The sequence below is a fragment of the Crocodylus siamensis genome, chromosome 4, assembly GCF_052110815.1.
Source record: "Crocodylus siamensis isolate JL-2025a chromosome 4, ASM5211081v1, whole genome shotgun sequence".
Classification (NCBI taxonomy): domain Eukaryota; kingdom Metazoa; phylum Chordata; order Crocodylia; family Crocodylidae; genus Crocodylus; species Crocodylus siamensis.
Window position 1 is genome coordinate 147,519,102 of NC_143398.1, and position 15,797 is coordinate 147,534,898.

Consider the following 15,797-nt stretch of genomic DNA (forward strand, 5'->3'; position numbering starts at 1 on the left):
AATGGTTTTTGGGAATCCTGGTGGGGGTGCCATTGCACACACAGCCATATCAGAGTGATCTGCCAGCCCACTCTCTCCTGTCTCTCATTAACCCTCGGAGCAGGAGTTGGTCCTTTCACGGTGGCACTTTCATGTAAGAATGCTGCTGACATTCATGTTGCTGTCGATTGTCATTCCCATGTCCAGAGAAGACATACAGATAGAAAGTAGGATGGGGGAAATGAAAACATACCACTTAACATTCATGCAGTGTGATAAGTAAAATCTACCATCAACCTCACAGAACCCGTACATGACAGTAACTATATCTAGAAAAATTAGGGGAGAAAACATAGAGAACACAAGCAGATGAATAAACTAAGACATACACATCTAAGACCCAGTTTATCCCTGTGCAAGAACCAGGCGAGGCAGCTTGTACATATGCATATATACAGAATTACACACAGATACCAATACACAGACACGCACACGGGTAGAGCTGTTGGAAGTTGTTTTGGTCTCTGGTGCAGCAGAAGCTTGTTCAGCTCTTAAACTGATTCTTATTTGTGTTTGGCCATTGTAGCACTAATGGAGGTAGAAGCTGTAGTAAAATGTTTAAGAAACCCTGTGATGTCTTGAGATCCTTTTAAGGGTGTTGTGGGGTGCAACGTAATATTAGCATTGTTAGGTATGATCCTACGATTCACAAGATAAGCCCAGAATTTTAAGTAGAAACCCAGAGTGTCAAAAAACATCTTGACTTTTGGTGCACTTTCTGAGTTGTTGCAACAGAAGAATTGTTCTATTATTTTTCTGTAGTCAAAAAATGAGTAAAAGTAAAGAGCTGACATTTTCTGAGGGGTGCTCTTGAGTCTAATGCGGGGTACCTTGAATCTAAAAAGTTGAGAACCATAGACATGCCTTGGCTCCCTCCCCAGGTTTCCCTCCCTTGGCCTTGTCTGAGACATTGTCCCTGTGTCTCTACTCATGTGCCAAGAGGGCAAGGAATGGGCTATGCTGATCTTCACCTGGCAGCAAGCTCTCCTGTGCTGGATTATTTCCTGGGGAGTTCCACATATCTACCTTATGTCCCATATGCTCAAAGCTAGCCTGCCAAAGAGAATTTTCAGCAATAAAGGTTTAGTCCTGAGCATTGTGCATATATCAGAAAGGTATTTTTGAACATTTGAATAAATATTGGAACTTTGCATAGATGCTTTCTACAGGCCCTTTCAGTTTCCTTTTAAAAAACAGATGGATTTTAATTGTTGGTCTCACAAGATATGGTTTAGCAAATACTCATGCAACTCAGTGATGAGTCAAAGCTGTCTTGGAGACTGATTTACCTCTTCCTGTGCATAAATTTCCCATCACAAGCCCTGGTTCTCATGGGGAACTTCAGTCATCCTGACATCTGCTGGGAGGGCAATATAGCAGTGCGCAGACAATCCAGGAAGTTTTTGGAGAGTGTTGGGGACAACTTCCAGGTGCAAATGCTGGACCAGCCAACTAGAGGCCATACTCTTCCTGACCTGCTGCTCACAAACAGGGAAGAACTGGTGGGGAATGTAGTAGTGGATGGCAACTTGGGCACCAGTGACCATGAGATGACTGAGTTCAGGATCCTAAGGAAGGGAAGGATGGAGAGCAACAGAGTAAGGACCTTGGTCTTCAAAATAGTAGATTTCAACTCACTGGGGGAGCTGATGGGCAGGATCCCCTGGGAGGCCAGTCTGAGGAGGAGAAGAGTCCAGGAAAGCTGGCTCTACTTTAAAGAAACTTTACTGAGAGTTCAGCAATGAACCATCCCGATGTGCAGGAAAACTAGCAAGTATGACAGAAGACCAGCATGGCTTGGCAGGTAACTCTTCAGCAAACTATGTTACAAAAAGGAAGCTTATAAGAAGTGGAAACTTGGAGAAATAAATAGGGAAGAATATAAGAGCATTGCTCAGGCATGCAGGGACGAAGCCAAGAAGGCCAAAGTGCAATTGGAGTTGTAGCTAGCCAGGCACGTGTTGGGTAACAAGAAGGGTTTCTACAAGTATGTTAGTAGCAAGATGGGAATCAGGGAAAGTGTTGGTCCCTTACTGAATGGGGAAGGCAATCTTGTGACAGAGGATGCAGAAAAGGCTAAAGTGCTCAAGCCTTCTTTGCCTCAGTCTTCACAGGCAAGATCAGCTCCCAGACAACTGCACCAGGCAGCACAGTTTGGGGAGGAGGTGAGCAGCCAAGAGTGGGGAAAGAACAGGTTAGGGACTGTTGAGAAAAGCTAGACATATACAAGTCCATGGGGCCAAATGGGATGAGGGAATAGGGTGATGAGGTTGCAAAGCCACTGGCCGCCATCAGCTTTGAAAACTCATGGCAATCAGAAGAGGCCCCAGATGGTTGGATAAGGGCAAACATAGTGCCCATATTTTAAAAAGGGAAAAAGGAGAATCCAGGGAATTACAGATCAGTCAGCCTCACCTCACTCCCTGGAAAAATCATGGCGCAGATCCCAAGGAATCCATTTCTAAGCACTTGGAGGAGAAGAAGATGATTAGGAACAGTCAGCATGGATTCACAGTCATGTCTGACCAACCTGATGAGGTGATTGGCTCTGTGGATGCGGGGAGACCAGTGGATGTGCTGTACCTTGATTTTAGCAAGGCATTTGATACCGTCTCCTACAACAACATTCTCACAGGCAAGCTAAGAAAGTATGGGCAGGATGAATGGACAGTAAGGTAGATAGAAAACTGGCTGGAGCACTGGACTCAGAGGCTAGTAATCAATGGCACAATGTCTAGTTGGCAGCTAGTATCAAGTACAGTGCCCCAGGAGTCAGTCCTGGGGCAGGTTTTGTTAAGTGTCTTCATCAATGACTTACAAGATGGCATAGAGTGCACCCTCAGCAAGTTTACAGATGTCACCGAGCTGGAGGCAGTAGTAGATATCCTGGGGGGCGGAGTAGGGCTAGGATTCAGAGTGACCCAGACAAATTGGAGGATTGGGCCAAAAAAAATTTCATGAGGTTCAACAAGGACAAGTGTAAAGTCCTGCACTTAGGATGAAATAATCCCATGCACTGGTACAGGCTGGGGGCTGACTGGCTGGGCAGCAGCTCTGTAAAAAAGGACCTGTGAGTTACAGTGGACAATAAGCTGAATATGAGCCACCAGTGTGCCCTTATTGCAAAGAAGGCTAACGGCATACTGGGCTGCATTGGTAGAAGTTTCATAGTTTCTAGGGCTGGAAGGGACCCCAGTAGATCATCTAGTCCGACCCCCTGCCATGGCAGGAAAGAGTACTGGGGTCAAACGACCCCAGCAGGGTGTTCATCCAGCCTCCTCTTAAAAACCCCCAGGGTAGGAGCCTGCACCACTTCTCTTGGAAGTTGGTTCTAGATCCTAGCCGCCCTGGCCATGAAGTACTGCCTCCTGATATCTAGCCTAAATCTACCCTCTGTCAGCTTGTGACCACTGTTCCTGGTCACTCCTGGCAGTGCTCGGGGGAACAGGGACTCCCCCAATGCCTGCTGGTCCCCCCTGACTAGTTTATAACAGGCCACAAGATCCCCCCTCAGCTTTCTCTTTTGGAGGCTGAACAGGTTCAGGTCCCATAGCCTCTCCTCATAGGGCCTGCCCTGCTGCCCCCGATCATATGAGTGGCCCTCCTTTGGACCCTCTCCATGCTGTCAACATCCCTCCTGAAGTGCGGCACCCAGAACTGGACACAGTACTTTAACTGTGGCCTGACCAGTGCCACATAGAGGGGGAGGATCACCTCCTTGGACCTCCTCGAGACGCATCTGTGGATGCATGACAAGGTACGGTTGGCCTTCCTGACTGCCTCCCCACACTGCCGGCCCATATTCATCTTGGAGTCAATGATGACTCCAAGATCCTTTTCCGCCTCCATGCTGACAAGAGGGGAGTTCCCCAACCTGTAGGTATGGTGCCGGTTGTTCCTCCCGAGGTGCATCGCTTTGCACTTGTCTGTGTTGAATCCCATCCTATTCTCATCTGCCCACCCTTGTAACCTGTCTAGGTAGCCTGATGCTTCCTTCTAGTGTGCCCACATCCCCCCACATCTTAATGTCATCAGCAAATTTGAACAGGGTGCTTTTTACCCCCTTGTCCAAGTCGCTGATGAAGATGTTGAACAGTGCGGGCCCGAGCCCTGGGGGACCCCACTGCCCACATCCTTCCAGGTTGAGAAGGACCCATCCACTACCACCCTCTGGGTGCAGCCCTCCAGTCAGTTGGTGACCCATTTGACTGTGTGAGTGTCGACACCACAGTTCCCCAGTTTCTTAATGAGAACGGGGTGAGAGACAGTGTTGAAAGCCTTCTGGAAGTCCAGGAAGACTATATCCACTGCTACCCCTGCATCTAATGATTTAGTGATCTGATCATAAAAGGCCACCAGGTTGGTCTGACAGGACCTGCCACTGATGAATCCTTGCTGGTTGCCCCTAAGCATGACCTGCCCTGCTGGCCCCTCCTGGATGTGTGCCAGAATAATTTTCTCAAACAGCTTGCCTAGGATCGAGGTAAGACTAACTGGCCTATAGTTTCCCGGGTCCTCCTTCTTCCCGTTTTTGAAGATGGGAACCACGTTGGCCCTCTTCCAGTCCTCCGGCACCAGCAGTGTTGCCAGCAGGTCAAAGGAAGCGATTATTCCCCTCTATTCAGCACTGGTGAGACCACATTTGGAGTACTGTATTCTGGTTTGACAGAAAGAATGTGGATAAATTGGAAAGAGTCTAGCGGAAGGCAACAAAATGGTGGGGGGGCTGGGGGACATGACTTATGAGGAAAGACTGAGGAAACTGGGCTTATTTAGTCTAGAGAAGAGGTGATTGAGAAGGGATTTAATAGCAGCCTTCAGCTACCTGAAGGAGGGGTTGAAAGAGGATGAAGCCAAACTATTCTCAGTGGTGGCAGATGACAGAACAAGGAGCAACCATTGCAAGTTGCAGTCAGGGAAGTTTAGGTTAGGTAGTAGGAAAATTTTTCTCACTCGAAGGGTAGTAAAATGCTGGAACAGGTTATCCAGAAAGGTGATGGACTCTCCATCCTTGTAAGTTTTTAAGACCCAGCTAGACAAAGCTTTGGCTGGGATGATTTAGTTGGTGATGGTCCTGCTCTGAGCCAGGGGTTGAACTGGGTATTGACAAATGTGTCCTTGATTGAATTATATTCAGAGGAACCATTCACTGAATAATTTGGAAGAATCAACATTTAAAAATTGAAAGATGTCTGGAAATCAAATTAAGTGTTAAATTATTTCCTTCTAATGAATGGCTATAACAGACAGATTGCCAAACAAATTGGGTGTTTATAGACATGCTCCAGGAGGTGGAGGAGGAGAGGGAGTGCTTTAAGAGCCACTCTAATTTAAGAGCCACTCTAATGAAAGTGCCCAGAGCATCATGTGTATCAGTGTTTCCGTGCTGAAAAATGGTAGCATGGGCACTTTAATTACAGCTCATTGAATGGACTTTAGTTAAAATGCCCCTGCCACCATTTTTCAGCACAGAGATGCTGACATGACACTGGAGTCTGCTGGAGCGCAGTAATCACCATGATCCAGCAGACTTGATTAACTAAATCTGCTGTGATGCATTGTAATTACAGCACATTGGAGCAGCCTCTGCACATGTATAGGCACCCATTGATACCAGACAAACACACACAGACATATACCCTGAGCACATATAGTTTATGCATGTGACTATATTAAACACATGTGCTTACAAGCAACCGCTCTAAAACCTCCTCCATACATAAATAGACCTACCTAGATTCACACAGAGCCACATGCCACCCCCATGTGCTCCAAGACTGATAAAGTACACACTAGACACTAGCATGCACTCACTTATGCAACTATGTGCCCCCATGAAGTCAAATACAAATACACATGCGTATTTTCTTCTCAGTGCCCTCTGTGTATATATTTTAGTGCAAATACACTCATGCTGCTAGAGATAGGATGGGGTTGGGACAAATGTTCATGTCCCTGATATTGCATCTAGAACTTGTTTGGATGTTGAACTGATACATGAAATTAGTTTGCTGAGGTCTTAAGCATCAAGACCAAGAAGAAATGTATTAACTTCTTATCGTTTAATAGCCTTCATAAAAGGTAAAGCCAGAATTGGAACAGGAATAACAAAGGACTGTGGGCTAAGAGGAAGGGGCACTGGTGTGAGGAACCCAGGCCTGGAATAGTTAGGGGATGGGTGAGAAGGAGCTGCAGGGCATACTTAGGAGGAATTGGTAGACCTCTTTGAAAAGTCCGGGATTGGAACACAGAGCCACATGCCAGTCTGCAGAGCAGGATGGAGGTTAGGGATACGTGTGTGCACTGGTAGACCTGGGGAAGGGAAGAAGGGTGTCCAGGATTAGAATAGTAAGGGGTAGAAAACTTGGTGGTTTGGCTGAAATAAACGACAAAACAGCTTGCGTTTTGGGGGTCTTTAAGACAAGGCTAGACGAACACCTTGCTGGGGTTGTTTGACCCCAGTACTTTTCCTGCCAAGGCAGGGGCTCAGACTTGATGATCTGCTCAGGTCCCTTCTGACCCTATCAACTATGAGAAACTATGAATTTTGGACTGAGATGTGTTGGCAAATGAGTCTGGGAGCCCAGATCAAGAATAAACAATGAGAAAATTTTCTGATATAAGCATCGCATACATATATATTCCTTGGGATTCTCTCTAGACTTCACTGGAATATCTCAAGTGATACATGTCAAACTTTCTTTGGGAATGTATTCTATTCTATGCTCTGTCAGATTCTGTCCTCTGTTCGATTTCACCATTAAGAAAAGTTTCTTACATTCATCTTGAAATTTATTTTTAACACATTTCTATCTTCTTTCTTTATTTCTATCTTCTTTCCACTCCTTAGAGTCCTCAGTGATTATATCCTTCAGATATTTACAGACTGTTATCATATTCCCTCTTAGTCATCATTTAGTGAAGCTAGACATATTTCGCTTTTTTAATCTTTCCTTACAGGTCCATCTCTTTAGCTACTTCTCAGGATCCTCTGCAGCTTTCCCCACTTTCTGCTACTGAAGCTTGTCACCATATTCCAAATATGTAATTTCAGAACCAATACCAGTGGAAGAGGGACTTTCCCCTCCAACATCTGCAGCAGAACACGTGATGTTCTGTGCAGCAAATAATCTTTCTTCTTGGCAAGAACTGGGAGCTCCTGGTGCATCCCAGCTTTCCTACGAGCTAGGAATAGCAGTTGCTCTCATTTTCAAGGCTCTGTCCTACTCTGCCCAAGCAATGCTTCTCTCTAATTATTATTTGAGACAATTCCATAGGCCTGAAGCCACGTGCACACGCACCCACTCATCAACCCACATGCTTAAGAAAGGTGAGCAACTTTGGGGTACCAAACTCCAGGGCACAGTGCCAAATGTGGAAATGCTCCAGCAGCCAGAGTCAGAAGTAGTTTAGTTAAATGCCTTAACATGACTCTGCAGGAAAACTAATTAGAACTCTTGAGAAGTAGAGTTAATGGACATTTTTACATGTTCTCAGGGATGTGATGCTGGGTGCTTTAATCAGCAAACCACGCTAATTAAAAGTGGCCATGTGTCACTTGTATCAGCATCCCCAGGCTAAAAAAGGGCAGCGGGGCACTTTCAACTAAAGTTCACTGAACATAGAATCATAGAAAGAAGGACCAGAAGGGACCTATAAGACCATCAAGTCTGGTTCAAGTTGCCCTGCTGCCATTTTTTCAGCACAGGGATACTGATACACGTGACATTGGAAGCCTGCTGGAGCGCATCAATTTTCGAGCTCCAGCAAACTTGATTAATTGAGTCTGCTGGATTTCCAGCGTGTCAGAGCAGGCTCCTGGTAGGTGTGTAGGAGCAGTTAGTCTAGGTGGCAGACAGTGGGAATCAACTTCCAATGCAGCTAGTTAGCCCTCACCCTAGCTAATTAGACTTTCCTGGCAGGGGAAATACCATGACCACTAAGGTGGTTTTCCAAGTTGCTGGGGATAACTGCTTTTTTGTCAAGAGGTAGTATCCAGGTGGAAGTAATGTATTGTTAACTTCCATTACCAGTGGAAAGATCTTGGCTTTATGCCCACTTTATGGAAATGGGAGACTCCTCCCTAGCTTAATCCGGCATCCATACAGCTGAGGGCAAGCAAAACTCGGGGACATCTGAGCCCCAGCCTCTAGGCTTGGACCTGCAAGTAGGATGCCTACCAAATGATTTGGAAGCATCTGAAGCCTGAGGTGGGAGTGAAGGATGGGAGTGGAGGATGTTTGCCAGTAGTAGGGCCACTTATGGTTCTTGAATGAATGACTCATGGATTTGGAATTGGTTTGGTTAATTTGGCTTGGAACATGAAACATTTTCCTGAAAAAAAAAAAAAAGCCTGTGTGAGTCAGCATGATGTCTCAGTACAACGCTGTCCTGCACTGCTGAAGTATCCCCAAATTGGGGTGAAAATGATCATTTCAGGGACCCCCTGTTACTGTGTGGGAAGATGTGGGATGATTAGTCATCTTATGCATAGGGAAGGAAGAACATGATAAATGCCTACAAATGTCTGCTGTATGTAGGAAACCACTGTGGAGGGGTGCCCAGGTGTTGTCAGAGGGTGAGGCTGACTTTGAGCAAACAGCCACCCTGTTGGTTTCACTTGACAGAAGTTGAAGTGGCCAGAATCATTATCTCTGTGTTACAGATGGGAAAACCAAGGGACATTTTTGACGGCCAGTGTCCCCAAAGTGTCACTTACAAGTGAGCGAGCCTGGACAAAGTGGCTCAGGCAATGGGTGATTCTCATATGCCCTGTGATACTTTAACTCAAGTGTCTGGTTCTGCTGATTCAAGCATTGCACATCCCACTCCTGACACTCTGAAAGTCTTAAAGAAGCATGTGAATGTGTGCTGTGCCGGTGACAGCAAGAAGGGCTAAATTATGGGAGTTGTGAAGTGCCAAGATCTCCAGGGCAAGCAGCAGCAGGGGAACATGAGCTTTTAATGCGTTCTCAGGGCAAAACTGGGTCACTGAAGGGCATGTGCCAAGGAGCTGCCTGTCTTAGCTTCTCAAACAAATGCCTCTCTGCCCTGTTTCCAAAGCTGGAGAGTGGGAGGACAGCTACACCTGTGGAAACCTAATACATAAACAGGAGCGTATACCTGGGATCTTTCCAGCTTCCCCTCATCTTCCAGTACGTGATCCCTGAGCATAGTTGAAAGCAGAGAAAACATCAGTCCTGTACTAGTCACACTCTTGTCTGAGAAGCCTCCTTTGTTGCTGCAGTGGTATTGCAGTCAAGCTGGTAAAGCAGCTCAATGCATGGCAGTCCATGAAAATTATGCACTTATTAGCATAGGCACTAATAATCTGAATATCAACAGAAACTTTCAATGTGAGTGCGTATTAGCAAGAGTAGGCAGGTGTTTGATTGTTGGGTATCTAGGTGCTTATCAGAATGTTTTGGAAAAGTATCTGGACCAAGGCTGTATTCCTCTCTGAGGTTTCTGCTGAGGCTTTCTGAAGCTTCCTCCTCACTGGAACTGTGGGAGGGTAGGAGCACAATAGCCCATCTGCCTGTAGAAAAGGCACCAAAGCACCTCCTTCAGCTTGGTGGTGGGCCATTCTGGCAGTCCACCTGGAAACATGGCATCTCAGAAAAACTGCAGGACAATAAGATGGTACCACCTGATATAAAGGTGGGCAAAGTACAGCCCCTGCACCCGATCTGGCTCACCAAGTGATTCCATCTGGCCTGTGGTGGGTCCCTTGGCCCCAGGCACAGAGCTGCTGCCTGGTGAAGAGTGCAGCCTGCCCTATGCCTGCGTGCGGGGAGCTGTAGTCCACTGGGCCAGGCAGTATGGCAGTGGGGCAATGGGGTAGGGATGGTGCAGCAGTGGACTTGGTTTCCCAACAGTGCCTGCTGCTTCCACTCACAAGCAGGTATGTGTCCTGCCATCACTGCCTGACTAGCCCCCAGAGGCACCAGAGTGGGTGGATGGGTGGGTGGGGTCTCCATGGACACTGGCCTGGGACCCCCGTAGGCAGAGTGCGCTGGGCTTGGCAGATGTGATGGAGTCACAGGTGGATGTCTGGGAACAGGACAGGGGGCCAGGGCCAGGGCTGAAACTGCAGGGTGGTGACAGTATGGGGCCAAGGCTGGGGCCTGAGGCAGAGCCACAATCTGCTTCCTGCATGTCCCTGCAATGGGTACCAGGTCCCTGCAGATCTTCCTGCACCATCCCATCCATGCAGCTGAGGGGGTCCCAGGCTGGTCTCCACATTCACTATTGCATCTGGCCAGGGGAGGTGGGATCCAGCTCCACTTTGGAGCCAATCCAGGAGAAGCTGTCTGCAGGATGGGAGGGGGAAGAAGGGAAGGGAGGGAGTTCCAGGTTAGGGTATCTGCAGACAGCACTGGAGGTGGGGCTGGGTTGCATCAGCCCTGCCCCGACTGGATCAGGGACAAACAGAAGTTAATGAAGGCACTCTGCTTTGGAGCACCTTCATGTGAACCCTCATGACCTGAGGGTTAATTTGTTGCATGATCTGGCACTTTTAATGCACTCTGCAGCTGTGTCTGTCTGTCAGGGCCTGCCTGTAAGGTGTTTTCAAGGGACTGCTTGCGTGACAGATGTCACTTTTGTTAGCACCCAGAGTCTGTTTCTCCCAGTACAGCCTCCTCTCCTTTCACTCTTTGGCTTCTTTTGAGGACTTAATTTTTTTCCATTCTAGCAGAGCTGAACACTTGTAGTTGCATCTTGGACCTCTGGATCTTGTCGGGGCTGGGTATGGTGATGGGATGGATCTTGTTGGGGGCTGGGTATGGTGATGTGGTTACATCTTCTAGTGGTGGTGGAGGATGGGGCTGCACCAGCAAACATCACCCTGCTAGCCTTGCTGGTTCAAGGACATGCTAGGAAATTTAGTCAGAAGTCTCCCCCTCTGTCTGCAGTGATTGGAGATGTGGAGCTGAGTGGCATTCCTAGCAGCCAATCAAGTGTGCATTCTCCTGTGGTTGGGGTGAGCACTCTGTAGGGCAGGGCTGGACAGGGCAGGGCTAATGGGGCAAGACATTCTCATGCCCTCCAGGCTAGGATTCAGTGAGCTGGATGGTGCATACTATCTGGTTGTAATGGGTTGGGGTGGGGAGGCAGCAGGAAGGTAGCAGTGGGGCAGGAGCAGGGAGCTGCAAGGGGTGGGCAGAGAGCATGACGGGTGCTGGGAAAGGGTGGAAAGTTCAGGCAGGAAGGGATGGGGTGTAGGCAAGGAGCAGCTCAGGAAGAGGGGCCAGGTTGCCTGACTCCAGCTGGATTAGGCCCTTATTCTTTCTGAGCCTATCTGCCAAGTCAGCTGAGAGCCTGATCCTACTGGAGCTGGGCAGTCAGACATTTATGTTTCTTGAGGCCAGCCCCAGGGGCCTGGAGCCTGATTCTGACCACACAGTCCTTTTCTGAATCCTAGATCCACCACTGCCTCTGGATTCAGCACATATTTAGGCTGGATGGAGATGAGTAGTGTAAAGGATGAAGTCCTGAGCAAACCCCTCCCATTTAGACAATTTTTCAAAAGTGCTTTCTAAATGAAAACTGCATTGGCTATAAGCACTTGCAGTGGCCATGGTCATGAGTGATGTTACCAGATTCCTAGGATGCCTCCAAGTGAATCCATTGCTAGTCCTGTGACTTACACACCTGCAAGAAAACTCAGGTTCTCAGTTGATTTCAGGAATCCTAGGCACACCCACAACTGCTGCAGCACCTTTTCGGGAGAACCTTGTGTCCTTTCTTTACAGTGCAAACACTTCAATGCACCATGAGATATTGGCAACTGAAACCCCACAGTAACAAATAGGTATTGTGTAAATACTGGAGAGGATTTGCACCAATTCCCAGTGGTATTTTTAACTAGAGGGTATTTTGCATTGAATACTCCATACTGTGCTACAGAACTCTAGCATATCTGATGTTTTAATTGCTTCAGTTATCCACACTGTGCAGGACTTGGCTTTTCTTTAGAGGTTTCTCCTACAACTAGTACATGATACATGATTAGATTAGTTCATGAGATTAGTACATGATACACAATTAGATTAGTTCATGAGATATGCAGAAATCATAGCACCTTGAGGTGGGATCCATACAGGCTGTGAAATTAGATTAAAATACACACAGCCAAATTTAGCCCTGGTTTAAGTGTGTACGCTTCCACAGAAATACAAAGATTTTGCATCAGCTCTACATTTGGCACATATGTTCTGATCACTGGTGTAGGAAGTCTATGCCAATCATCTCTCTGGGGTGAAGTGGACCCATAGCTTAATTACTGAGGTAAGAAGAGCAATGTGAACAAGAGTTGGGACACTATAGATTTTAGATGAAGAAACTAGAACATTGTGGAGAAGGATTCAAGGGTTTATACCAGGGGTGGGCAAAATGCGGCCTGGGGGCAGGATGCGGCCCACCAGGCCATTCTATCCGGCCCGTGGGGCCCCTAAAAAATTTAGAAAATTAATATTAATTTGCTCTGGGCTGCCTGTCACGTGGCCCTTGATGGCTTGCCGAAACTCAGTAAGTGGCCCTTTGCCCAAAATAATTGCCCGCCCCTGGTTTATACTGTGCTACAATGTGTGATTATTAGGCCTGTGCGAAGTGGCTAGTATTCGCTTTGGATTTGGATTCGGCCGATTCGGGGGACAATGATTCAATTTGATGATTTGAATTAGTGTCCCGATTTAATTTGGCTGAACCTTATTCGGAGATTTGGCAGCAGCTGAATCTCTGAATCGCTGAATCAACCAGTCCAGGCCCATCCCCCACCCCTCTCCCAGCCCAGCAATGGCTGCTGCCCTGCTCACCCCAGCTCCCGGCACTTGTGAAACAAAAGTCCCGGATCACTGGGTGCTGCTGGGTGGGGGGTGATCCCTGCTGCTCCCCACTGCCCCACGCTGCATGGGGGCTCTGCATGAGCCACCTGAACTCTCCCAGCCACCCCACGGGTACCCTGCATGGGTCAGCTCCAGCCTTTTAAAAAAAAAACAATGAACTCCCACCGGGGGGTGATCCCCGCTGCCCCATGTCACATGGGGGGCTCTGCACAAGCCCCCAAAGCCCCAAGGCTGTTGCAGGAGTGGTAAGTCCCGGGGCTTTTCTTGTTTTTTTTTTTCTTAAAGGGCCAGAGCTGGCCTGGGTGGGCACCCATGGGGGGTGGGGGATTGAGGGGGGTGGGGAGCTTGTGCAGAGCCCCCAGTGCAGCATGGGGCAGTGGCGGGGCAGCAGGGATTGCCCCCCCCACTCGGCAGCACCCGGTGAGCACCAGGGCTTTTCTTTAAAGTACCAAGATGGGGGGGGGGGGCAGCCATGGGGGGGCAGCCATGGGGGGGCTGGGGCAGTGAGTGGGGGTTGGGGGGCTGGGGGAGTGGGGGGTTGGGGGGTGGCAGGGTTCCCCCCATGGTCCCCTCCCCTGCCCCTCATACTTAGCAGCTCAGAGTGGCTGCAGCTCCCTGCTGCAGCCACCAGGGACTGCCCGAATCATCAAACTGGTCGCCTGATTCAATTCTGATTTGGAGATTCGGCCACCAAATTGGGCTGAATCTCCTCTAAATCGGATCACCACCCAAAGCTTTGCACAGCCCTAGAGATTATGCTATTAAGCATCGACATATATGTCTGTGGACTTTACTGAATGAAACGACACAGGAAAGGGAGCTTTATGTTTAGATGTCAAAGAGTAATGTGAAGGAATGGTAGATTTGTATGTATTTACTGATTAGATTTCTATGCTGGCCTTCCCAAAAAAGATGCAGGGTGGCTCACAATAAAAAGACCAAAAAATGTAAAAGCAAAATAAATATCAACATAAGGTTCAGGAAAACCATTTTCCTTGCAAGGCCTCCCAAATTCCAAAGCAATCCACTCCCTTCCAGTCCCCTGCATCTGACCAAGGAGAGCATTCCCTCTGCCAGACCCAGCTTTGCTTCCCAACCCACACTCAACTGCTCTGTAAAAGAAAACAATTCTCCACTCCCTTCTATTCCCTCCCATCCCTATCTATTCCCATTCCCCTGCCTTGCACGCAGAAGAGTATGTCCCAGCTCCCACTTCACCATCCCTCCAAAGCCATACCTCTTTCTACCAAAGGGGGGCTGTGGCTGGTCCTACACCCAGCGTTCCCTCTAAGGAGTAGCAGTTCGTGAGTGCACCCTTTTGGTCCTGCCTCCCCCTTTCGGTGTGGCGTGGGGTAAGCTCCTCTCTCCTCAACCGGGGCTGGCAGTGGGAGCTGGGGGCTGGAGGCTGAGGCCTGGGGCAGGCTCTGAGAAACTGCTCTGCTCCCCTGCATCACCTCGGGGAGCGAGGAGGCAAGTGGCATCAGGGCCGAGGAGTGGAGCACTTCCCTGGAGCTGACAGAGCCTGCGCCAGCCCTCGCCTCAGCCCCAATCGCTGCCTTGCCTTGCCTCGGGGAGGAGTCGCTGCCTGCCCTGAGTGAGGCTCTGTCAGCTCTGGGAAACTGCTTCATGGGCTCCGCCAGCTCCAGGGAAGTGCTCCACTCCCCAGCCCTGATGCTACACGCCTCCTCACTCCCTGAGGCGATGTGGGGGAGCGGAGGAGTTCCCCAGAGCCGGCAGAGTCCATGCCAGACCCCTGCCTCTGCCTCCGCCTCGCCTCGCCTCGCCTCGAGGAGGAGCTTACCTTTAGTAAGTGTCCCGCTGAAGCCCAGCTCCTCTCCCGGCGGGTGCATGGCCTGAAAAAGTTGGTGCGCGGCCAGACTTTTACTTGTGCATGGCTGTACACGTGCGCACCTTAGAGGGAACCTTGCCCACATCACACCAAACTCCTCTTCCCTGAAAATAAATTGCATTGTTCAATTTAAAACAGAAAAAAAGAAAGTAGAACAGGCAATACAATAATATATGCTTTTCCTGTCTTCTCTGCAGGACAATGCCAAGGAGTGTTGCCAGGCCTGGGTGCCTGCTCTAAGGCAGATTGCAGCCATCTTAAAGCCCACAGGCTGGCAGGACCCGTTCCTCTCTGGCTCTGCCAGCTATGCAGTTTACCTTCTCAATGTCCCAGTTCTGCCCCTGCTCCAGGCTCAGCCCCCAGAAGTGGTGTGGAGACAGCAATGTTAGTATAGGGACTATACAGAAGTCTTCAGTCCTTAAAACATACTTGTCAGATGAGTAGAGGTCTACTTAACTCACTGTGGGACAACGCAATTTTCACAGCTTGGTTGCAGCATGAAGAGCCAATTTTGTGGGCTTTTCTTGGTGGCTCCACCCCTCACCATTGATTGGCCGATCTGCCATATAATTTAATAGCAAATTCCATGGAGAGTTAATTTCTTTTCACTCATCTTCAGGATGAAGCATTATATTTAACTTCTTAAAACATGGCACCAAAACATTTTCACTTTACTGACTGGTGCCTTCACTTAGTCTACGTCACTGTCAGACAGTAACTCTCAATCACATGATCTATGGCTGCAGTGATTGTCATGTTGTCTTTGTATTGTGGTAAGCACTGGGACAGTCTAAAACACCTTATTATATGAATAATATGCTTGGGGGGAGTGGGGGTTAGGTTGATTTTGCAGGAAGTCGGGGCCAATCCATTATTTCCTGGTGATCATGAAAACAATGAAACCATGAATTAAGTAGACCCCTACAGGCGAGACTGGACATGAAGGAAGCAACTGTTTTGCTCTAACAAGTACAGCTTAGAGCCGTCTTGGGGGAGTGGCTTCGCTGTAAGGCATAACATTTTCAGTAGGCTGCATAACCTTGAGAGAGTTCAGAAAAAGA

General features: G+C 48.5%; 1 protein-coding gene across 5 annotated transcripts in view; it reads left to right on the forward strand.

Moving 5' to 3' along the window:
* Nucleotides 1-15,797, forward strand: part of CLCN1 (chloride voltage-gated channel 1) — a 137,461-nt gene that overhangs the window by 55,066 nt on the left and 66,598 nt on the right. The gene's annotated exons all lie outside the window — the stretch shown is intronic.